This window comes from Scophthalmus maximus, chromosome 3, assembly GCF_022379125.1.
Source record: "Scophthalmus maximus strain ysfricsl-2021 chromosome 3, ASM2237912v1, whole genome shotgun sequence".
Lineage (NCBI taxonomy): Eukaryota > Metazoa > Chordata > Actinopteri > Pleuronectiformes > Scophthalmidae > Scophthalmus > Scophthalmus maximus.
Window position 1 is genome coordinate 11,712,831 of NC_061517.1, and position 27,555 is coordinate 11,740,385.

The window sequence follows — 27,555 nt, forward strand, 5'->3', positions numbered from 1 at the left end:
ATGGGAAAAGAAAGAGGAGGAGGGAGAAAAGAAGTGATGAGGGAGAGGGAGAGGAAGGAGCTCGGCTTTATTTAATCTCAGCAGAAGTGTCGATAGAGCAGAAAGTTCAGCAAGCTGGATCGGTGGTTGAGCCTTGAGTTTTACTTAAACTGTTCAGCTCTCCTGGCAGCATGTTTGTGTGTGTGTGTGTGTGTGTGTGTGTGTGTGTGTTTGTTTGAAAGAATGTGTTGAAGACAAAACGAAGCGAGAACAAGGTGCTGCTGGAAGAAATGTATTTAATCAAGTCAGAACAAAGGAGTTGTGTAATTTTCTCCTGAGGGCACACAGAACACCAGCTCCCTCTGAAAGAGAACAGCCGACTTTTTCCAAAGTAACAGTGCAATGTTGTTTTATTGCATAACAGAAACATTTTCCCAATCACTTGACAGTATTTTTTTCTCGTTGTATTTTTCTTTCCGCTGATTGTGTTGGACACCCACCCCCAGTCCCATATTTAAAGAGGAATGTTTTGTAGGTATTCCAAAAAGAAAATTGGAGCCATTTCACACATCAACCGCATAAATCTTGAGAAATGAAAAATAATTTAGGCTTCCTTCGTACAGGATGGGTTGGCTGAGTGAAAAAGCTCGTTTTCAGCAGCGCTGGTGTTTACATTTACATTGACAATGAAGCAACATAACAAGAACATTCACAAAAGAGACACAATTATAAACAAACAGTTGGGTTTTTCTTCCAAAAATTTGCTCTGGTGCAAGTTTTCAGCTGATCATTAGAAAGTAATTTAAATAAAAAAGAAAAAAAATACAAATCCTCCAGTCCAAATTCAGTTTATGTTCCACAATGACAAAAAATAATAGCTTTAGTCTCAAAACGCCACGGAAAACGTATTGGCATGGATGTAGCCTCTGTTTGAAGTATGAATTTTGACCCTGTCTTTACACACAGATCTGACTGGTCAATGACATTCCAATTACAAAACAGAGTCCAATCAGAGAGCAGGTGGAAATTAATACTGAAGAAATCAATACGAAGCAGGATGTGTGAGTCAAAGACCATGCATACAGTGGTCACATTGAATGAGACAGAGCACAATGATGGTCCACCCCTGAGGCATTTTTTTGCAATGTCTGCAGGATTTTTGCTAGGCAGCACCTAATAGCGCAGTTATCAAAAACAGTAGAAGCAGACAAACAAGCACACGAGCAGTTCCTTCCTTCCATATATACTGTACGTCAGAAAATTAAATTGCCATTGTTTCAACAATCTTCTTTGTGCAACTGAGGGGAAGCTGATATCCCGTAGTCTTAGACCTACATAAAAAGCTTCTGTCACAGCTAAATGTTTTGCTGCATGACATTAAAAAGTAAATCTTTCATCAGGCCAGCCGTCGAGATATTTATATTCTATAACCATCAAATAAGTGGTCATAGTGGAGACTAGTGTGAATTACTGTAATCCATACCCACTGGATTCTAGCAGCTGCATGCATTTTATTTTCATTTTCATTAAGTACCAATTCAAGGTTGACAAGAGCATGTGAAGTGCATTTAAGGAGAGTTGTAATTTCTTAATGGCTAATTGAACAGAAGTGGCAACACAATCTTTATATGGACCACACAGCTGTGGCCATAAAGACGTTCATGCACTGAAGCGACAATTTCAAATATATTATTAAATAATTAAACAAAGATGAAGAGAGGTTTCAACCTGCCGTGCCTCTAGAGAACGTTGTGAATGGTGTCCCAATGTTAATTATGAGACTTTTAAAAAGATAAAACCACTCAAATTTCATTATACACTTTATCTTTCTTTTTAAAATTCTAAAACCTCATTAGGCGCAGCAGGCAGGGACAGAAGGATGAAACAGGTCTCTGTATTTAGACCCAATGTGAGCTGAATGGAAATTAGTACAGTACTGTAGGGGCTGCTCTTTCATTATTTATTGCAGCCAACTGCCTTTTTATGTTAAAATATAGTATTATGACTGTTCAAACCTCAAAGTTGTGAGGGACTGCCACACACAAGTGCAGAAACAAAACCAACACCATAAACACAATTTATTTGTTTGTGCTTTAATTTATTCCTTACAGAGTTTGTTTTTTAATCTGAACCAAAATAGTAAGTGGGAAAGGAGCCTCGTACCATGGTCTGGACCAACATCAACCATTTTCTCCATTCAAACAGAATGACCACTACTCAGTGACATGTCGACGTCAGACACACACCCGTCTACAAACCAACGAATGTCAGGTAAACACAGCCCACCAAGACTTTGAGGTGTGAGAACGATTCAGCCTCTTTTTTTTTTTTTACTCACGCAAACCTGTGTCTCTCACAGCAGCAAGTTTGACCTTTTCCAAACTTCTCTAAAATTATAAATCTGAAATTTGACGGGTGGATCAATTATGAAAATAATTGCACCGTAATACAATCTGTAATTCTATTTTCTAGCATGGCTTTTCCCGTCTGTCAGTGCACTGTGTCACTTTTTTATATGATCCTCTTACAACAGCATATTTCTACTTTTTCTGTTAGTGGGAAAGAAAGAGAAGAAGAACCAGAGAGAGATAAACAGAGCGAGCAGGAGAGAGGCCAGACCAGTGTGAGAGGCTTAGAGAAGTACTTTAGCCATGGGGGAGACTGGATATTGACTCAACAGTTCTTCTCTGCGCTGTCTCTCTATTTTCTACTTTTCCACCCTCCTCTTTCTTTTACCCGCACTGCAACATATCTGAGAATCAACTCTCCTCCTGTCATTCATCCATCACAGAAATATTCATCGGCTGTGCACCGAGGGTACAAGGCCCATTTCTCACAGGCGTCCTTTATCAAAAACCTGTCCAGCACAAATGCACCTTGTGACCGTTTACAGGCAAGCAGAGGGGTCGGTGGAGCAACGTGAACTTATATGTTTGCAAGGCTTCAACAGATACCACAGACACAGCAAACTCAGAGTCGAAACAACAAATAAATTTACAAACAAAAATCTGCACAGGTCGCTTATTTCGCATGCACAAACATATGAACGCAAAGGTGAGCTTTCTCTCCCTGCTTTTTTCCCCACACGCCCTGACCCCGACAGCTTTCTAATGCAATTTCATTATATTCAGCCTCTCACTGTCTCTTCTTTTCCCACCTGTCTCTGCCAAACACTGAGTGTAAACTGTGTATACTTTTCATTAGACCAGCTTGTATTACATTATTGGATGGCACGCCCTTGTCAGTGATTCACCCAAAAGCTGCTCAACGCAAAACGGATACCCAGCACTGAACGGTTCTCCCTTAATTATCAGGGCTCCTAAGGGTATTGTTTTGTTCTGACTAAATGAATGAATCCTTACAAAAAAAGAGATGGCTATAGACTTTAAAGGAACAATGAGTTTCACTCGGTACAACCGACTTTGTAAATAAAAAGCAGTATACCAGCCATCCATCCATCCAACATAACAGGATGTTGATGGCCACCTGGGTAGAACTGAGCTCAGTGGTCATGCCTGCCAAATGCCGGGAGTGATCAGTTGAATGAGCTTATTTTAGCCTCAAGTAACGCACATGGGCTAGTTTTCTCTAGTCTCAGCAGAGAATATTAAATGTTGACGGAAATAACACCAAGCAATATTTTCTCTCTCTTCTACAATTTTGGTCTTTTGCGCCCGTCTTTTTTATGGAAATTTTTCAGACTATTGTTTGATATACAATATGCTTAAAACACAATTTAAATAAAGCTTCCAAAATGATGCGTTACCAGTCACAAAGGGGTGAAATCTAAATCTTTGTGAGAATTTGTTGGGAGGATTTTAACAGGTATGATTATATGAGAATATCCCTCCTCTCTGCAGGCATTGAAAAAGAAGAAATTGTCAGTAAATGTATTTCCAATGTCAATAAACATTCCGAGCAGTGTGATATATATGTGAAGCCAACTGTGTATGTTCTGCAAAATGTATGTGCTGTTTGCACTCTATGCACTCTACTCCCCATCCTTAGTCCTATTCTGGCTTAAAAATCACATTCGAATATGGAAGTCCCCATGGAACATGACATGTGCATTTGGCTTCCTATTGGTGCTGTAATGACATCTGCCGCTGTCGATTAATGCAAACCAAGCACTTCTTGCTGCTGCTTCAAATTCAAAGTGGTTCATCAGTGAGCCATGACGGGACTATCTGTGTAAATACTGATTTTAGAGGAGCTACAAGAGCTGCAGCCAAAGCTGCAAACCGAGGTTAAAGGTAAGAGAAGATGTAGGAGATTAAGATGACACAGGTATCCCAGTTAATGAAACAAGAAGTCTATTTAATTGACTGACACAATATTCATTTCAACAACTTTGATTTTAGATTAAATGCTTTAACAAGCAGATTGAATCTAGAAAGATACCAAATATGTCCTGGTTCAAGCTTATTTTTCTTTTCTGTGTTTTTCTAAAAAATATATATATATTATTTTTAACTGAGCTGAAATTCAGCTGAGTTAGGAGCAGTTGCCACAACCCTGAATCGAACAAATGCATCACAGGTGAATACTGGGATTTTGTGCCTGTTGAAGACCAAACAAAAAACCACAGTATCTTCCAAAAAACAACAACGCTGGAGACAAAGCTATATTGAAGCATGCACTTTTTTCATTTCAGTAAGTGAGTGTGCAACAATCGATGTTCTACCTCAACAACTGCTTTAACCTTCACACGATCGTTGCTTACACCTCCTCTGCTAAATCATTTAGATAGGCTCATTCAGCACACACCTTCTCCTCTGCCACCATGCCTCCCAGTCACTGGTGTAAATGAGAGTTTGATGTAAACAAACATCCCGGGTATACAGGGTGAAATGTGGTAAGTAAAGCCCCGGGTTGCTCGACATAAGACAGAGGCAGCGTGCTCTGTGGGTGTGCATTAAGACACCGTCCCATAAAAAGTGAAAATACATAAATGAAGGTGCAAAGCGATATACAGTCATTAGAGTGTATTAAAATGCACAGAGGTGCACTGGGACGGGCTTGGGCTCCGAAGAACAAAAGCAGAAGCAGTTAGATTGGTTTTTCAAATGTTTTTTATGGGAGATATTCAGGCGCAGTTGAGTAGAGTGCATAACACCTTGAGCTATTTCAGAGAATATACACTTGAAGCATGTTTCACAGTTGAATTAAGGCTGGTAAATGCTCAGCAACAGAGCAGGGAATGGGGGAATAGATGCCTTATATCAAGTCTGCTTGCAGGGCAATTCATAAAATGATGGTGCCATCTTCTTGCAGAAATGGTTGGAGGGGAATACCTAATGAATGTTAAATTACACGGGAGTGGTTCTCAGGGGAGCAACTAGCAGGACTTGACCCCTCATTAATTGTGTGCACATATTCATAAGCATACATGTGAGCGTATACAGCCTCAGTGTACATATTGTGGACATATTTATGGAGTAACAGATGAGCCACTGCATTAAACCCCTAACCAGTGTCAATGTTGTGGTCGACTGGTGCATGTTTACAAATTCACTTGATATCACACAGAGAGGAAAATGCTTTAAAAAGGGCAAACATGAAACAGCATGTGGGGGTTCGGGGGGTGGAAAATCCACCTTAAGTAGTCTTGGATGAACAACAGGGAGCAATGAAGCAGTCTCCGACAAAAAGAGTACGTGTGTGTGATTTTCTGTCTGTGTCTCTACTCTCCCCGGTTGTTCCTCTTCTGGTACTCCATCAATCAGGGACTAACACTGTGAACGCTACTATTCCCAGAGAAAGGCCTCAACTGGTGGGGACAAAAGCAGGGCAAAATTCACCCAGGGGAAACCACACACACACAAACACAAACACACACCCACAGCAAAACTGCAGCATCAGTGTGTATTCTCTCAAACACAACAGATAGATTCACACAGAATCACACTGCAGGCTACACGAAAATCCAACAAAGGAGATAAAATTGTTTACCTTTGTTTTCCATCTACTTATCTCTGCAGTGCTACATCGTTCCTATATGAATGATCTGTTATTTTCTCTGTCACTGTCACTCTTCCGTTGCTCCTATCTATCAGGCAACAGTGTCTGCAGACAGCTGTCCTGGGTATGAGCTATATCCTGTCATCATGTAGGAGATGGATGGGCGCCGAGCTTGCATACTGCAGAATAGCAATAACTAACGTGACACTAAACCTTCCCCACACCAGGACCAATGGTTGAGATTTTGCATCATCACGTTGTGGGTTGTTTTTTTTTCCCATTCGGCTATCAATCCCATGTCATGCTCACATCCACTCCGACACATGTAAGCATAGACTGCAACAGAAGCAGCGTGTCAATGGCCCCAGTACAGCTGTCATGGGACGGATGTGCACATTACATGTCTAAAGGAGAGAAAAAAAAAAAACCATGGCATACGCTGTCTGTTCAAGCAGCGTTTTATTACCAAGTGGAAACCCACTATGACGTCACCCTTTGGTTTGTGAAATGCTGATTTGAAGCATCAATTTTAGCATTTTTGCCAGCGCCATCTCGTCTTTTTGAAACCAGAAGTAACCACATTTGGAGGACCTGACTGAGATCTTGTCCACTGCACTTCTACCTGTGCCTGCGACTTGCACCCATTGGACTGTCCTAGCTGTCAATCACGCTGTGTACACGCCCCAATGCATACTGTGCCTTATCATCTATTTTACGGGACAATAATGATGGACATCATGTTTGCAGCCAGTGCTGGTCATTCGAGAAAATACAGGTCTCGGAAACTTTCGCACTGACTTTCACTTTCTGGACCCGATGACAATATCTGTTTTCATATACAAATGATGTTTACGATCCATTGTTACATTTCCGAGTTAGGCGCCCTCTACAGGACATAGTGATTATGATGTGAGTATAGGGGAAAGTCAGATGATATACCACAAAGAGAGACAAAAACACCAGCAGGTGTTTGATGCTGGGAGGAAAAGGGTTGGAGAATTTAATAATACCTATGTTGATACACTATTTCACCAACATAGAGTACTAATTCTCACATAATTTATTTAAGCCACTGGCATGAGACTTGCTTTGGCATTTCTCTCGCTCTCCCCTGCAGCTCTCTTTCTCACACTGACAAAAAAAGAAAAATAAGTCACATACATATGTCATACAGACACACACACACGCACACATACACACACACGCACACACACACACACACCAGACCATGCTGCTGGATGGGTGTGTGCGTGTTTTTGTATCTGCAGGGAACAGCGAGAGCACCTGGGGAGAGTGCAAGAAGTTAAGCGCCAAAGCAATCACGACAACACGAATGTGATGATTCTAGTAGTCGTTGCAGCATATGTCTGTATTAAAGCATGAACTCATTTACACACAGGATTTAACCAACTGCTAGATGAAAATAAATTATGGCGTGATGAAGGTGTACTTATTTTAGCCTGGTGCTCATGCTCAACAAAGATTCTTAAAAAACACTCAAAACAAACACTGACAAACCACTCTGCTTATTGTCTGGGCGGGGTGCGTGTGGGTGTATGTGTGTGTAGTATTTAACACTTATTAAAATGTGAAAAATGTCTAGACGCAGTTGTGCTAATCACATGTTAAATTCATCATAAATGAAGACCTACAATTTTAGTTTGGGGACAGAGTTTGTCACATTGACAGCCTGGTATCTGCCTCTATATTTGACACACTATTTTCATTTCACGCTTTTTGTTTTTTTAAATGACCTGTTGTCACAAACATCATGCGCAAAACGTGCAATTAAATTTATGTTGTTTATACCATTTTAAAAAAGCCAATATTTGCAAATGTTTTTTTTTTTTTGTGATTGTTCCTTTTTGGATGTAAGTTTAAACCTTTCCAAATTGAACCTGCTGATGAATACAAACACTGTTTTAATTCAGGACACTGAAAATTGCCAGAACTACTACAGTCATCAAATTTCAGAGTAAACCATGAGCACAACTGCATGTTTATTGTTTTAACCATGACAATGAAGGAGGCTATTATGGAGGCACTCCTCTATGGTACCTAGAGGAATAAACAACCACTTTGGTCACATTGTACTCATCAGCGCACATATGTGCCACGGTTTAGATCATTTCCTACGGCTGATGAAGTGTGTTCATTACCTTGACAGAGAGCGGAGGTGCAACCACTCCAGATTGTGTGATCCTGTGCTAAACTCATCCCTTATAGATGACAATTAGTTCATTAGAATCCATTCTTTACGATCAGACGCCAACTCCCACCGTCACAGCTTATATTAGATCCCTAATAAAGTCTCAGAGGAGTGCAGTCCATAATGTGCACTGGGCTCGGCGAGTGTATATTACAGACCATTTCTCTTGATTATTATTTTACCGGCATGCAATTAGAGGAATTAGGCCAGCGTTATGGCTAGCTAATCAGATAGCGACACTGTAAAGTCAACCACACAGAAATTCCTAATGGTCGTGTAATAGGGAAATATTCTGTTTCCCATATTTAATATTTCACACATAATGCGATCTCTACAGCAATGTTCTGTAGGTGGAAGTTAAATGTGCAATTTCGGGCATAGCCAATTAAGTGTAATGCCACCAAACAGAACACATTTCACTGATGGAACGGCACTGTTTTTAGCCTTTTAGCCATTTTTTTTTTTTTTTTAATTTTGGGGGGTATATGACAAATGTTTTGACATGTTTGCTTGTGTGTCTCAGTGTGCTGCACACAGACACACAAGTTCTATTTAATATACAGGGAATAATATATAGGGGAAATAAATCTGATTTGAGCATGAGTTACTCAACTGCATACCTTTCTATTTCTCAAACGCCTACATGGACGGATAATTTTACGCCTACACGTGTAGAGAATTGCACAGAATCAAACACACACACACACACACCGAAGACCACAAACGCGAAGGCTTGGAGCTGTTTTGTAACTGTTGATTTAATTTCCACTGATGTGATTCTGTTCTTTTTTCATTACTATTTTATTATAACTCATTCAGTTTTATAATGACAGAAAGCTGCCAGTGTAGTTACTCCCAAGAAAAACAGAACTAATTGCTAACTGTATTTTCTGTTCTTTTATTCCCACCCTCACCAGCACACGAGTTCAGCTTTCCACAAGAACACAAATTCCTTTTCCAGACGTGTTAATCTCTGAGACCACCACACTGATTTAATGTAATTTATTCATGCCAGCTCACTGTCTCCAAAGCAGGAAATTAACATCTTATAATTTTCCTTATTAAATTTCACACTTACAACCTTGATGTTAATTAAAAAACATTAGACACAAGTGAGCAATACACTTGCTTTTGCTGGTAAAGCACTGTACAGGGGACACACCAGGGCCACCTGACGCATGCACAAATCCACAAGTACCTATACTTTTAGTACAGTGACCCTGGCCGCATTATGTTCACTTCAGATAAGTAATCATTTTAACCAAGGGTGTCTTCTAAGATAGAGGTATAAAGGACAAAGTCTCTGCAAAGAAAGTCTGACTGTTGCTCTCCCTGGAGAAATGTTTCCACAGCCATAAAATGGTTGTTTCCAATGAGTTTTAAAAGAAGCAACAGACCTAAAATCAATAAATGATTTGGCGTCATTGTTGCAAGGACAGTTGGTATGAATTGCTCATACGTACGCATACAGTTTACAATGATTGTGTCCCTTTTTTATATTATAGTTATTTTTGATGGTTTTGTCAATAAGATGGAGAAATATTCTAGATGATTACAATTATGGCTTTATATTAGGAATTAACTAATAAACACTAATTATATTCTGCAAGAAACTCTGACAATTACAGTAAGCTGATTGTTGTTGTTGTTGTTTTCTTTACCAAAACCTATATAAATATTCTGAAAATATCAGTATGTAAGACAAAGCGTGCCTACCACAGAGGTTACTGACAAAGTGATAACTGTCTTCGAGATTCATCTTTCAGTGGCAGACCACGTTAAAATGACACCTACTGATGAGAGCTATCCAGCAGTGAAAAATCGATGACGTTAATAACTGGGGTGATATTAGATCAGTAAAGGAGCAGTAGTGATCAGTATTACAATAGCTGCTGCCATATGGCCACAAATCATCACAATTCAAGCCTTGATCCAATGTGATTCAGTTGTATCAATTGTCATTTCATAATTATTATTACAGTGTAAATGTCCATTTCCATCTGAATTTAAAGCATAGAGCTGTAGTTATCCGCCAACTGTGCCAATTTACCACCATAAAAGTCACCGCTCTTGGCCGAACTGAAATGCCATCACTGATACATACTTTCCTCTCTTTCCTAGATGGGACACAATGACTGTAACTGGTATATCAAGTCAAGTCATTATACACTCTGCAGGGGTTAACACATTAGTGTGTAGCCAGTGAGCGCCCTCTAAATTTGAGTCTTTATTTCATGGTATTAACCTGTAGACCTCTGTAAGCTGTGGGTAATGGGCAGCCTCTAGCATGTAATTGTGTGTGTGTGTGTGTGTGTGTGTGTGTGTGTGTGTGTGTGTGCCTGTGCGTGTGTGTGTGTGTGTGTGGTCTGGGTATTTCTCATGTTGGGGGTATCTAGATCAGTCACATTATGGGTACTTGTCTACCTTATGGGCCCCCATAACAGTCATTAAATCTAAATGTGAAGATATGTTTTTACGTTAGTGTAAAGTTAGGTTTGAATAAAGGTTAGAGTGAGTGAGTGAGTGAGTGAGTGAGTGAGTGAGTGAGTGAGTGAGTGAGTGAGTGTGTGTGTGTGTGTGTGTGTGTGTGTGTGTGTGTGTGTGTGTGTGTGTGTGAAAACTCCCCCTGACCTCCAGTAACAGGCCCATTAGTGGCTTATCTCCAGCTGAGGCAGCCATGAGGGCAGATTCCCACCAGCAGACCCATCAATGAATACTTTGCTAGTGGATCTGAAATACGCATACATATTAGAGCATATGGATTTTGGGGGGGTGATATTTGATCCTGATATCAGGGAGTAAAACATTTCACATATCAATATATATGTATATTTAAATGTATTATATTTATCATAATAAATATCTATAAGTAAAAAACACAAATACCACTAAATATATAGAAAAATGAATTAGAGGAAAAAAAACATAACTTTTTTTATTTGTTACATCTAAACATGATATGAGATATGATGTCAGTAGCTGGTTGAATTCTGGACTTGTTCTAAAAAATAAGGTAGGTTTTAGCCAAACATGATTCATAGGGTTCATTTGAAAAATCGATTACTTAATTTAACTGAAAAAAGTGCTTTGGGACAATTTTACCATCATTATTACTTTAAAAACTAGAGCTTATTAAAGACCAGAGCTTATTAGTGAATGTTAAGATGAGACTATCATGACTAAAAGCCTATTCCCCATTAAAAAAGATTAACAGACTAAAAATGTCTACTTTGTACCCTTAAAACTGATGAGCTGCCTAATCGTCGAGGAGAGAGCAGTGGTATTCAATTCAAAAGAGATGAAAAACGTTCAGGTATGCAAAAAAGACAAGGAAAGACAGTGTATGCTCTAGTCACCATCTTTTGGCTTTTAGCATTGCTGTTATTTGACTGTGACTCAGTGTTATTTGCGTAGAGACCTGTGCTCTCTGGAGCTCCAGCAGTTTGGCTTAAGGGCAGCTCATCCCTTTAAGACTGCACTCCTGGAAGTCACAGAGGGACTCTGCTGAGCCGAGCTGAGCCCAGAGCTACTTCATCCTGGTACAGTATTCTTCCCACACTGCAGGCTGCGAACCAACTGGGTATGCTCCCGTTTCCTGCAACACGGATGGATCAGGGTCTTCATGCTTAAGATATACCTCCCGTTGAGAGGGACCCCTCCACTGAAGTCCCCGAAGGCTAAGACATCTTTTGCCCTTTCATCATGCAGAAACATTTTAGAACCGCCATCACCTTATGCTCAATTGAAATCTGGATCATAGTCAACACCTCTTTCCTTTTTCCGCCCTGGTCAAAGAGGCAACAGATAACTTCTGGGCCCCTCGCGGTTCCAGGTGGTGTTATTAATTGGTCACTATGCAAAAGACGCTACAGTAGCAAGATGCCGGGAAGGACAAAGGTACTTCACCTGAGATCTACTGAGGAGCAATCAACACCACTTTGGAGATAACGAAGTAGAAGAAAGAAGTGTGTACAGTATGAAGCTCCTTCTTCCTTTTCTGGCTCCTGGCATTAACCAGGAGCAGCGTTAACATCATGGCTTACTCAATGCAAAGAGCCTGGCTACTGTCCAATGGAGAAAACAACTGTAAAAATGCCAATTTCTTCAAATAACCTTGAGTCAAACATCCTGTAGTATAAATAAGTAGTCTGGTTGTGTTACTTACTGATCTAGTAGAGAGAAAACAAACATAATGTCATTATTGAAGCCTCTCAAGTCCCAGAGGTCTCTCCACGAAGTGAATGCCCATCCGAGGTTCACTCTTGTTTTATCAGGTCACTCTCCTTCTTCGCCTGCTTCTGTTCTTCCGTCAATGGGATTCTTTTTGTCTTGTGAGGTTCGGTGGATTTTGTCAATTTTGCCTGTTCCACCGTCTGACATTTCCATCACCGACGATAGATACCTGGAGTACACTCGTCTCTTCCTTGTTTTGCTTACGAAACGGGTGACGCAGTTCCTTTTTTGCTGTAAAAAGTTTTCAGTGAAAACCGCGTCCTTGTGGCCAAGAGAATAACATGGAAACGGCAAGGCTATGAGCATGGATGGTCTATTTTTTCCATCGCCATTACAGTGTGCAATCAGTTTTAACATCATGACAAGTTAAGCCAAAGAGTTTGTCTATTTCCGCTCTGAGGCACAGGATAATGTCCACACATGCTGGTCCCCGCCTCTGTCTGTGGTAAACCTTGCTGTTGTTCCTCCGTGGCACATACTTCCTGTGCTAAGAGCTCTTTATTATTAAACCCTTTCTCCCCTTCCCTCATAGCTATTAAAACCTAGAGCTCAACTCCAGACTGCCAGGTGCCTTATAAGACCAACATCACAGCCAAAGTGCCATCTGTCAATTTACTCTGTACAACATCTATCGATCCATTTCTCACAAAAGCACAGCTCCTTGTCCAAGCTCCCCACTATCTCCTCACTAGACTGCTACAGCTCTTTGCTGGCAGAGCTCCCAGCATGCTCTCTGCTCTCGACCACGCAAATCAGCCACAATGTTGTTTTCTGAACGTTGTAAATATAAAAGTTTAAACGTTACCACGAGCAAGCCAGCAAGGTAGAAAAAAATGAAGACCTAAGGCAAGCGAGCGAACAAGCAACACAAAAAGGATTGAAGGAGAGAACAAAAGAAAGAGGCATCGACTGGGAGGCATAAAACAAAAAAAAGGTTGTGTACAACCGAAAATTAAACTGATCACATAAATCAGAAGCAAATTAGGTTGTCAGAACATAATCAACTTGTTCATACCAGCATGCGCGGTGTGATGAAGCCAAAAGGGGGAAAATATGAAGAGAACGTAATTGTTCCAATTTGTGTGTGAATATCAGTTTATGGGTGTGTAGGTGTGTGAATTTAATGACTATCAAGGCGTCAAAGTAATAAAAGTAAAGCGTCATGAACTGGTTTTGATAAACGTATTCAGACTGAATTAGTGTAGAGGAGTCTTTGTCAAGGTCTGTATCTGAAACTGTCAAATATTTATAGGTCCAATATTTTTTAACATGTGTTTGGATTGTGTGTGATTTTTTTTTTATACGTTTAAACGTAAACTTGGAAGTGTAAAATAAAAGCTGTGGAAATATAAAGTCACTCACTTCTGCCATTCCTTCAGCTCCCCCACAACAAGATGCCGGCGAGCTTGTGGTTTTGATTCTATTTAACATTTCCTGCTGTAATTCAACATTGAATTTTCTAGTAGGGATGGCAGTGTCCGTCGGTCGGACGACCACTCAACAATTACTGCATGGGTTGCCATGAAATTGGGTGCAGGTCTGCCTGGTTCCCTGCCACTGACGGTAGTGATCCCCTGTCTTTCAATCTAGTGCCACCATGAGGTTCACGTTTGTGGTTTGCGGTGAATTGTCTAAACGACTACTGGACGGGGTGCTGTGAAATTCCTGTCCCCATCAGGTTGAATAATAATAACTCAAATTATTAACTTAAATATTCTGACTTTTCATCTACTGTCACCATCAGGTCATTTATATGGTTTTACCAAATACCTATGAAATCTCTCTGGTTTATTGCTGCTGCAATTGGCTGCTCTGCTCCACGTTGACAATGTTGTGGCAGTTGAGTTCCACCTTTCTTAAAACCCTGCTATAAACTACTCGGGTGCAGCACCCGAGTCTTTCTCTTCATATCGAGTAATTTGTGGAGGAGCTATGTTTCCAGAAAAAAGCGTCACAGTCGACACAGCACTTCCTTGGATCCTCAGCAATACACCAAGATTCTTCCATTTACAGTTATACATGTAGTAATTTTGAGTTGACAAGGTTGCTATGTGTACAGGGAACATTTCTACCTGAACATGTGTGTATGTCATCACTGGTATGGTGTGCTTTCCCGTCACACTTCAGCGGCCCGCGGGCGACCGCCTGACATCTTTTCCATTGTGATTCATCATGCCACTGGACCTGCCCTGGCCAATCACAGCGCAGCAACAAGGACGTGATGTGACGCTAACTAAAACATTCAAGAGTGATGAATAATAGAGAAACAAAACAGAGTGCTGTTACGCACTGATGCGTTTACAAACACACACACACATGCAGGCGCAGGCACTCTCGGACACTGTGACACGACTCATGCAAAAACATAGGTCATGCGTGAGCTCATGCATAAAACATCGCAAGTTTTGGTTGCTGAAGATGAGTTGGATGTGAAAAGGTGGTCCACCTGAGGATGACGATGAATCGATACATTATTAAGTTTCCCTCGAACATCTCTGGGTGTCACACTCACACACCAGACACACGCTGTGCGCTGACATTTCGATGAAGCAATAAAGCCTTGTTCCTCCAGCTGGCATCTGCAAACCCAGTGGGGAGGACAGGTATCTCATATCAGTTGTTCAGACTGATCATATGCACGTGCGCACGCACGCACGCACGCAGGCAGGCAGGCAGGCAGGCAGGCAGGCAGACAGACAGACAGACAGACAGACAGACAGTGGTGAAACCACACACTGCTGCTCAGATAGCCCACTTACGCTGGATACCAGCCAATGTTTTCATCTCACGTCTCCTTAAAACTCTCCTGCTGTTTTTGAAAAGCATTTGGAGAGGAGTATTTTTAGAAATCAAGTCAATGTGTGTGCATGTTTGTGGTTTCCCTCCCTGGTGGAAAAATTTGCTTTCACTCCCGACTATACATAGGAAGAATGGTCACAGAGGCGAGAATTTGTGTGTCTCTTAAGTGTGCGAAAGCACAGAAAACAGACGCACACGCACAGATGCACCCACACACAGGCAGATACACAAACACAGCAGGACCCAATGCAACCTCTCCATCAAGCCTCACTGCAGGGACATGTAACTCTTTAGGCAAGGTCACTCATTCATCATATAAATCTCTCCCTGAGTCACACACACACACACACACACACACACACACACACACACACACACACACACACACACACACACACACACACACACACACACACACACACACACACACACACACACACACACACACACACACACACACACACACACACACACACACACACACACACACACACACACACACACACACACACACACACACTTCTTCAGCCCCAAGGAGCAGGGCAGCGTAGAGAAGCTGCTTCAGTCGTTTAGTCCCTGATTCCCCATCACACGGGTCAACTTTTTTTTAATACGCTTACCAGAGCGACGGCTGTAGGTGGAGAGTTCGAGAGAAAATCGAGGGAGAATGAAAGAGAAAGAATACAGAGAGGTGCAGAGAGACTAACCCATGAGAGGGATATTTTGCCCCGAGGACAGTGATGTCAATTTTAAGTTCACCACAGCAACGGCCTGCTGTGTTGTGTTGCAGCTCTTCTCAAGCAGTGCCGCTCTTTTCAGTTTTTGACTCCACGCATGAAACCATGATTTCACTTTATTGTGAGTGATGCTTTTATTATCCTTTTCTTATTTGTAAAGCTCCAGAATACATATGCAAACTCAAACAACATTAAAATGAGAACGAAAATATTCAACATCGCATGGACGGATTTTCACCAAACTTCATGGAAATATGATTTAGGAGGGTATCTCACGATCATTTGCTAATGAAGCTGATCTCTCGAAGGTCAAGGTCACCAAAAATATACATTAACATATTTCCAAGATATATTAGCAAATATCAAGGCTAGAGAGACAATTAAAACAAAAATCATATAGTGTAGTAATGCATGACATTTTGATACACTGATACAATCCACAGCCTATTCAGATTAACCAATCATTCATCATCATGTGTTATAAATGCCCCGTGAGAACAGTTTTCCACTGGCATGTACTGTTCTGTGCAGTTGTGTCACGTACACGTGGGTATAGTTTTCATGTGCTCAGGTTTTGAAACTAATTAAACGCCATAGTTGACAGTGCTGCAGCTGAGATGAGGGGAGAGAATGGGTTTAATTAATGTCTCTAATTGAAAACTAATTACCATTCATTGGAGTGGTTCTCTCCCGCTCCGCACCATGAAAGGAGAGAAAATTAGATGCACAATAACACAGGTTTATCCATGTCTCCTCCATTGCAATGGCAGCATTCTTTAATGCACTCACCCATGTCTTTCTCTGTGTGTGTGTGTGTGTGTGTGTGTGTGTGTGTGTGTGTGTGTGTGTGTGTGTGTGTGTGTGTGATTCAGTCATTTGCTGAGACCTCCAATTTTAAGTCCCTCAAACAATGGAGGAGGGGAAACTCAATTTTAATGGTAGTTATTTATCCATGTTTATTTCATTATCATAATTATGACCCAATGATTTGTCATAATTGATATTGATAATGATGTTTTTTATACATCATTTTTTTGGTCATTGTCATGCTCTCCTCACATTTCCTGGGAGAGAAAGAGCGGGCAGGCAACAAAGCTACTCACCTGGATTTGAATTGAGGATTCTGCAATTACACCATATGCATCTTGAACCTTATCCATGCACAATTATTGCAGATAGGTAAAACACACACATTTGTTAAGCAATCAACTTAACAGCATGTGGTGATATTTTTATTTTCTTTTTTGAAACATTTTATTTAATTTGACAAGTTAATAAATAGAAACAAATTAAATTTGATCTGAAATGAAATTGGATTGCATAACGCCTCTGTACTTTAATGAATTAGTAAAACACTTTGGCAGCGATGTCCATATACTGAATGTTAAATTATGTTCTCTGTGGATTAGACATGTGTAATCGCTCTAAACATGTAAATAGGCTTTAGCTGTTGATGTTGGTGGGCAAAGGCTCGGAGAGACGTTTGATTTGCAAAATGAGGGTGTATGCAGATTTTGGAGACTGACAGAAAAGCTCACGCTGCAGAGGCAACGGCGGCCAGCTCTGTGAGTCTACCGTTAGAGGGGATATGTTTCTTTCAGCAGGGGACAGGACTAATAGGATGGGGATCAATGTAGGTGAGAAGTAGGCTGTGACAAACAAGGCATAATGAAACAGATGCAGAGACTGTGATAGAATGAAGACAGGAAAAGGGCAAAGTTATTAAAACAAAATGCATTAGTCAGAGTGGACTGTGTTAATGTTTGACAATTTATTCCAAAGATTGCCAGGTAAACACATGAATGAGGTCTTTGACTTTGTGAAGTAATGTATCAGGACTGTGTGTTTGCAATACAGCATGATGTAAATTATATATTATATAATTCAAATCATATTAAATTATATTATATTATATTATATCATTTAAAGTGAAATAGACGATAAAGCACGGTATGCATTGGGGCATGGATACCATGTGATTGACAGTTAGTACTGTCCAATGAGTGCAGGTAGTGGGACGTGCTCTCAGTCAGGCCCGCCCCCAGCTCCTCCAAATTCAGAAACCAAAATGGTGCCATCCAAAATGTTAAACCTCGAGGCTTCAACGCCACGGTGGGTTGCCACACGCTTTGGCAACTGCAGCACTGGATTACATCAAATTGCTTTGTAGGTGCCAACAACACAGTTGTCTCATTGAAACATACGTGGGAGCTATGCTCTGTTGCTAATGTATCTCAAACTTATATGCTAGAAGATTACTGAAAAGTCCTTTAATTCTATAGACATAAATATCAAAGAGCGCTTTCCTCTTGAACATCAGATCCTTTAGAGTAGGTCACCTATCACTGTGTCCCTTCACCATCAACTGAGACAGGAGGAATTCAGATTAATGAGCGGTGTCACGCCCTAACATGAAACACTATAAAGAGACATTTCATCATTTTACACAGCAGCCTTGATGCCTTTCACAGTCCATCATCTTCACTGAGCAGTCTGATCAAACAGTTGAACAGTGTAAACCGTGATGAGGTAGAACTTGCACACAGGATTGCACAGCAAACACTCATTTACACAACACACTGTATTATACACACCTGCGTGTGTGCGTACACAGCAGCCACACACATAGAGACAATCACTCTGAGAGTGATGAGCCTTGTCAGGAGCAGAAAGAGGGATCATGCGTTATATTTTGTGGAGTTAGAGAGACGAGCAGAGAAACACTTTAGCAGCTTTCAAAGCAGAGGGCCATCTGGACTGCACAAACCACAGCCCTTTGAAAAGTGTGTGAGTGTGAGTGTTTACTGTTCCTATAGCTGTGAGGACATTTTCACATTACAGAAGTCATTCTGGACGGTCCTCACAAAGGTTTAGGGGTTTTAGGGTTTTATTGTTCGAGGGTCAAGACTCGGTTGTAGAGTTCGATTGTGGTGGTTAGGGTTAGGTGTTGGGTAAAAACTATTAGGGTTAGGTGTTTACTTGTGATGGTTTAGATTAGGGTAAGGTGCTAGGCAATGCATATTGTCAACGAATGTCCTCACAATTATAGAACAACAAGAGAGTGTGTGCTAGTGACCTGTATTGGCAACCGATCCCAACTGATCAACTGATGACATGTTTTTGATAGGATTTGCTCATTGTCAAAAATGATATTTCCCCTTGGTACATTCATGCTTGCTCCCCGCGTACAGCTGAATGTCCCATGTCGTTCGAGGTTCTCTGCTGCCGGAGTCGTTTTGAGGCTGATTGTAGAATCTAAACATGGGATTGTAACTAAAACAGTGAAATAGCCCTTTTGGCGAATTGGGGTATTTACTCAAATACGAAGTGATTCAGCATTTTGAGTGTGAGATACAGAAAATCGGGCAGCCAATGCATTAAGGCAATGGGTGCACACACACACACACACACACACACACACACACACACACACACACACACACACACACACACACACACACACACACACACACACACACACACACACACACACACACACACACACACACACACACACACACACACACACACACACACACACACACACACACACACACACACACACACACACACACTGAAGGGGGGGTTCAGAAGGAGCAGCAGCAGTAACAAGCTTGTTAGGAAGGCAGGTGACAAACGAGCCAGAGCACATTGTCCTGGCATTAGAGATGAGCAGACGTGTGGAAATGTCACCACAAATAGCCCCTGTTCACCAAATGTCACCTTTCCAGTCCACCCCGTACCCCTCCCTTCCACCTGCTTGTTCCTCGGTTCCTTTTATTCTAATCCGCCTGTCCTCTCTCCATACTCACATCTGTTTTTACCAAACGCTGCTATTTTCCTCTCTGTCCTCTTCTCCTACCCTCTCATCCTTCAACGTTTGCTTTTCTTTTCATTTCCTCAAAAGAGCAGAGAGCGGGGGAGGACAGAGAAAAAGAATCAGACTTTCTTGACGGTGCCCCTCTTCTCTCTGACCTTTCCTCGACACAAACAACACTGGCAGAAAACACAACAGCACTGTATGTGACAGCCGTTGTGTTTTGGGAAAAGTCCTTGTGTTTTCCACAATGTTGTTGTGTTTTGTGAAATGTTGTTTGAAACGGGCAGTGTTTTGTGCCAGTGTTGTGATTTGACCCTCAGGGTCATAGTACAGATGAGATTATAACGTAAAACTCCCGCCCCAGATTTGAATAACAGGAATTGCCCAAATCTTGTCCCATTTCCTGGGGGAAAAAAACCGGCAGCATCGTTCAGAGTTTAAGCCTGTGTGTCCGTGAGCGCTTGGGCATCCGTGTTAGCGTGACTATTGTCTGCACTGAAACACAGATGCTTTCTCCAAACCTCATTAATGTTCCCACGCAACTGTTGAAGAGATACTCTGACCTTTAATTATAACCAGATTACATTTTTCCCCTTCGAAGTTTTTGATGCCGGTTATTTTTCGTGACAAAACTGTTTAAATAGGGTTGGGGGTATGAAGAAGGCAGAATGTAAACGATGCAGACCGATCAATAAATCAACCAAAATGTCCATATTTCACAGAAACTTTTTTTTTTTTTGGGGGGGGGGGGGGGTTCACATATTTCAGGAGAAGCATATAATAGCAGTTGAGGATTGGTGGGTTTGTCAAGAGGGGGAAAGGTTCAGGTGGATGTTTCTGTGAAGAAGTGCCAATCATCTATTGCACAGCCTACATGAAATGTCATCTCCTTTGCATATTTCTCACCCCGTCTGCAGAAGTGAGTCATGCAGTGTGTGAGGCCCGTGGCTCACAGGTCATCTACCTTGTGAGGCACTGATTACTGAATCTCCTTTTCATGCTGCTGCAGTGATGAGAGGGACAGTAATTTCCATGATCAGATGACAGGAAGGGTCATTAAAGGCCAGTTAAGATAGATGTGATTTGTGTTAGAGGCAAACCTGTCTCTGTCATCAGACTGGGACATCACAGGGACTGCATAAGTACATAACATCTTTTAGAACACCTCCGTTTTTTATTGTAGGCCAGTGAATATCATTACATGATACAGAGGGGAGAGGTAAATTTCCCTAGGTTAAACTAACTCACTTTATATAGGAGCCCCAAATTTAGTTTTATTATTTACAAATCCTCCGTCTGTACAAAGTCAGTGTTGGAACAAGCTGTGTTACTTCACCGTGTGAAGCATCATCAGGACAATACTCTACTGCAAGAAGATAATGACCCATTAGATAAAGTAGAAAAGTAAAATGAAAAGCATCGGAGGGCGATGCATACCCTAAGCTTGCGTTGTATATAGGCTTCAATACTATGTACACACACTGTGTACAATATTTGTCCAGCAATAAAAATTACACATAAAAAATCTGCAACATTGTTTTTTGCGCTGTTACGTCATTGTAGAGCTGTGTGCAGCGCTCTTTGCTCTGCAACTAGAAAACTGGAGGTGTTTTAAAACTTTTAACCGGTGGTGTACATGCAGTAGTGAATTTTCCATTTACTTTTAGATCCGAGTGGTTTGTGTCTCTTCAAATTACAAGATTGATGTGACACAATGAGAAAAGAGGAGAAAGTCTTTAAAGCAATCATCAAGCAGTCAAAAGAGACAAATCGGTGGTAAAATGCAAAGACCGAGGAAGGAGTGTCTTTTTGTGAAATGGAGGAAGAAACCATTGAATGGACTGAAAAAAAACTTCCACAACTAGAATTACTGCCTTGTGGTTGTATGTCTCTGCCGAGCAGTTCATTAATCCATGTCTGTCTAGACTTATAATTTATAACTTATACTTATAATATTCACTTACTTATGAAATACAGTATGAAGTGAAGACTTATAAACCTGGCAGCACAGAGGATCTACGCAACTGCCACAGTTTCAAGATGAGCACCAAGATTAATGTCACCAACTTAGTATCCAACAAAATAAATTAGATCACAAAAACTTGTTTTAGCAGAATATTATGATGTCATACTGAAATTAACCTTTGACCTTTTGGATGCGAATTGTCCTGACTTCATCCTTTTATCCCGTTAAATTTGTGTGAAATATCATGATCAGGGTCGGCATTTTTGAGTTATGACCGTAAATGTGTTTTGTGAGGTTACAGTGACCTTGATTTATGACCATCAGTTTATCTTTGAGGTCCAAGTGAACGTTTGTGCCAAATACTTGGGAATTACTTGAATGAGATGAACGAACAGATAAACCCGAGAACACAATGCCATAGACCATGACTGTTGCTGGCACAGAGGCATAAAAAATGGAACAGGAAGGGTGATAATAAGTTGATAGCTAATGGTCGTAAAGCCATATGAAACTGTTGTTGGAGTGCACATTGCAGTATCCTGCCATGGGAGTCTGTGGGTCTGTATTTATGTCTCCCCCATTAATAATGCCCTTTAGTGTTGCTCTTACCAGACGCTCTCTCGCGCAGAAAAATTTCACCACGTGTTAACAGCACATTATGCAGTGCTCTCCAGGGTTATTTGCTTAAAGAGTTTCAAATTGACGGTTGAGTCATTGATGGACAGGATGGGAGCATACTGACTTCAGTGTCAACTATTGATAAGTGGATCGATCGTGTCGATAGCAGCCTGAGAGAGCTTGTTTATTGGCACATAACCTATTGAGTGGTCTGATGGATTAGACTGTTTAGGCACTGTCTTCAGAGGAGGGGAGCCAAACACAAAATATTGACTTGGCATGTGAAGGCAAAGACACATGTAACGTATATTGAAAATACAGAAGTGTCAGAAGTGTTTTCTATATTTGATGAATATATATATATATATATATATATATTTGCAAACTACTACCATTCGAAACCTGCTACCAAAAATTATGTTTTCAGGGAATGGAAGATAAACACTCATCATTTTTTTCCTTATCATTTTATTAAGGAACAGGTCCGAAATGGGAGCTGAGTTTGTGGGAGGAAGACATAGTGTGAAGCGTCACGCAGTTTAATTTTGTTTTGTTCTGAGCACCAGTGGGTAGTAATTAAAATTACTTATGAAACTGCATTCAACTGTTTGAGGCAAATTAGTCTTTTGCATATAAATTACCTTTTCAATATTTTGTAATTAACCTTTATGGGTTTATCGATAGGTTAATTATATAGTTTTGGAAAATTGTATGTGAATCCAAATGATCAGCTCAGACTCATAAAAATATATTCTCAACGTGTCTCTGAGAATTAAAACACTGAGAACAACATTCAAACAGATGAACCAGGATGTGTCAATTTAAGGACACAAACTGTTGAAAATTTTATTCTAAAGGTTACTTTGGGACTTTTATTTCAACAATTTACTAGAGAGGAGCCTAAGATCGATTAAACATTTTCGGTGCCTCGAGTATATCTGACGTAAACACTTTATAAATTCTGCATTATTTGACGGAATAAGAGAACGTCTGATGCAGCTGTATTCTCCATCTCGTGTTGGCTGAGCTTTTTGTTGCTTATTCTGCTGATTGTCTGCTCTTTCCTTACCCTGACCTATCTGACTGGCCTACAGGCTTTTGGGATAAGTAATATCTTGAATATCCTGGTGCTATGAAACAGGGTAAAAGGGAAAACCTGTAGAATGAGAAAAAACACATGCACACTCACACAAAAAGTTAAGCACAGAACACCTACGTAGTGTGTTCACATTTTGTGCTTCATATAGCTTCCAACTTGCACATTATTGAAGACGTAGACAAAGAAAGAGTCAGTGTAACGAGAGAAGATATCACATAAACAAAATGTCGATGTTTGAATGAAACTTGTCCTTTATCTGATTTTCTTTTAACGTCTGTGTAACAATATGAGCATGCATGCCTTTAGTCAGAGTTTTGGGTTTGCTGCAAGCAACACGGTGGCTAATTCCAGCTTTAGATAAAGTGAATAATTATGGATGCAATCGATAAAGAGTGGAGCTGGGGAGAGGAGCAGAATGGGAGATAAGCCATTGGCTTATTGACTTGTCAAGTGTCACCATCAACACATAGCCTTTTGAGTGTTAGTTGCTTGTGCGTGCACAGGCGCGTTGCTGTAAGAGCATGTGTGAGTATATATAATTACTCTATAGTGTGTGTCTGTATCTCTTTGTCCCCGTCTGACAGCTAATTAGTTGTCCTGTCTCGGGAGTAAACTCAATAAGGGGGAGATGAGGGAATGAGTGGATCCACCTTTTTTCATATTCAGCTGCTACTCTGGTGGGAAACCGGTCATTATGGTCCAGCACTGTGGGTATACAGTATAGTATGCTATGCAGCAGTGGCGGAAAACACAAAGTCTGCACAAATTACAGTGTATGCAGTATGTCAGGGTAGCAACATACAAACCACTGCAGTTAAAACCATGAGATACAGTGGATTCATCTTGTTCAAATTACGTTTCTATACAACTCAACTACAACAGCAAACACATTTTGTAGAAAACATAATTGCAACTGGTTTACAATTTCCCCCAAAAAATAACAGTGATCAAATTTTCTGCCAAAATGTCCAATCTTGTTCTCCAACATCAATGTGTACTGATTACAGGATTATCAAGCTTGTTTATGGTTAATCTTTGGCCCTTGCAGAACTTGGTGTGAGTTAGAGAAGATTGTGGTCTGATTTGATACATGAGAAACACCCGCCATCCACCCCATGCTGAGCCCGCCGTCGCCGATAAATGTAGATCATCATTCAACCAAAAACATATGATGCCTCTGAACACAAGCCAGGCAGCGATTGCATTTCATACGAAACATATTTGCTGTTGCAGTTTAGCGTTGTAGAAAAGTAAATTCTAGGAGGCAGCGTTGGTAGATTCACACTCAAGGATTTGAATATTTTTGCTTCCACAGTCGGCAGGATATTATTTGTTACTTCAACATATCTGATAATAGCATAATAGCATAATAATAGCATAGATGTTTGTTGCTGTTCGCGAGCTCGCTGACTCACACATTCCTACATGTGGTTCATGCCCATCAAAGGCAGAGCACAGGAAGTCCTTGTGCAACAAATCATGTTCAATTATTAAAATTCTGATTAGATTTCCCACCTCAGTCAGTTGTTTTCAAATCATGCATCCTGTCATCTGTCAACAACAAACATGACTCAATTTGGTTGACAAAGCAAATCAACAAAAATCCTCTTTGAGACAGATGGAGCACGGTAAGCAATTTGAAGACTGAAATACTTAAGTGAAGTAAAAAGAAAAGGCAACATTTTCATCAGTTAAAACATCCACACAAATAATGACAATACACTGAGACACCACCTGACAAGTTCAGATACATGTTCGGATGCTATTTTGGATTTCACCAAGACAAATCAATGCTTGGTGGCAGATATTGCTTTAGTATCATGCAGGTGCGTCTTGTGCAACACAATCAGCACCATACAGCAAGATTATATCACCCAACCGCTATTCGACAAATTCTTGTAAGTTCTGTCAGATGAAATAGAAACATAGCAGCTAACAAATAAAACTGATTTACTGCCGGTATATTCAAAGAGGCAGCAGACAACTGTTGTACAAGTAAGGATGCAGGTACTTTTCCTCAAAGCTCCTGAGGAAGTTGTCAACACCACTTTGGAGTTTGCAGTTCCTTTGTGCAGTGAATCAAGTCTTTTTTACATCATGATGACAAGTTTAAGCCAAAAAAGGTCTATGTCCACTTTAAGCATCTAACTTTTGTTACTGAATATCTATGGCAACATATTTTTAACTGTCCTGCATAGTCTTGCAATAACAAACCAATGCACCAATGAGACACTTTATTTTCAAATTAGTTTCCAAGTTCGGCTCCTGTGACTGCTTTGTAAAAAAAATGGGAGTAAAAAGGACCATATATGTACAGTGTATGTACTTGTTATCTGTTTATGTCAGCAATGTTGGCACAGGATTCTTCTTCCTGCCTGGAGCTTATTGCGCATTTTCTCTACCCACTTTAATCCAACAGGAAATAGTAAGGAACAGCACACCTGCAAAACAGAATCTCTAAAATATGCTTCCCTGAGTTTAGAGTCAATGAGATAGTGGAAAATGGTTATGCCCAGAGCGTGTACGTGTCTGATGGATTATCACAGCCCCAGGCACGCACACACATACATGCAGTCTGCCTCTTTAAAAACACACACACACACACACACACACACACACACACACACACACACACACACACACACACACACACACACACACACACACACACACACACACACACACACACACACACACACACACACACACACACACACACACACACACACACGATAAATAGGCTAGAAAGAATGAGCCATGAGAGAGACCCAGGGAGAGATATTAGCTGCATCCCTCCACCCCCTACCTGTCTCATCAAATATGATGTGCCCATATAAAGACAGTCTGCAGCAGCAGGAGGGGACTGTTGAAGCACAGACTTTTTCACTGGCTGAAGTAATGGGCAGGAAAGAGAGACACACAAGAAAAGAGAGCGCAAGAAATAGTTAGTGAAACGTGTGCATATGTGCAAGAAAAGACAGAGAGGCAATGATGGCACGAGAGGACTTGGGGAGAGAGAACGAAAAAAAAAAGGAGTGTGAGATGAGTGAGAGCAGAGCAATCCTAATAGCTGAGGGGAAAACCTACAATCTAGCATTCTGTCTGATCTCAGCCATGCTATGAGTCAAGCCAAGAAAGCTTTGAGATGCTCCATGCACATTAAGATCTACTCATCGTCCACCCACACTCCTCCTCTGCCTCATCCCTCTTTTCCTTCCTACCCACATTAAAGTGTGCACTTTGAACATGCTGACATCAAGAGCATAATGACTGTCATTTAGGTTCATGTTTGCTTCATTGGCACGTACAGAACCTATGATAGCCCTCAGAAAAGGCAGATGGGAACACTGAAGGAGCAATCACAGTCAAATACTTTGCCAGTGCATCATAATGATCTTGTAAATCCTTCTTTTTTTCAATCAAAGAAAGAAAGAAAGATAAATATTCATGTTACAATATTATTTTTGTTGTTTATGCTCCTACAAATTGGAGTATGAAGCATCACAGTGTTTTTCCTTTTCTTCCCCATTGCTTTCTTTGACCTTCAATGTCGTTGTTTTTTTTTACCTACTTGCATTGAAATGGTTATATTCCTAATGCTGCGACAACTGTTGGCACTGTTACAGTTCTTCTATTTTTGCATTGCCGAGATAGTTGGGAATTACAAAATGAATATGGAGTTCAATTTCAAAGTTCGTCCCAATCAGCGATTGTGGTATCTGCAATCCCTCGTGGTACATGTTTCATTATTGTGCTTCATGTCTTGGTAAAATATGTATTATATAAATTTTATTAATTTATTTCAACTCAGAATTACAGACAGCGTCTTAGGAGGACTGTGAATATTTCACTATGGTAACAAATGCCTCTAGTATATCTGAGGTATGAATGGCATTTCCCATTTCAAGACCATGCATCACCATGGCAAGCCACAGTAGTTCTTCATCAAGTGGTATTTGCACAGAAGGGTGAAAGATAAGCATTGATATTGTAACTAGAAAATTAAATAATGTCGACTCAAAGGTTATCACTGAAATGTGACAACAACTGGGAAGTGATTTGCTTAAAGGGGAACTCCATTAATTTTACACATCAAAGTTTGTATACGATTTTGTGGAGGACTACGGCATATGT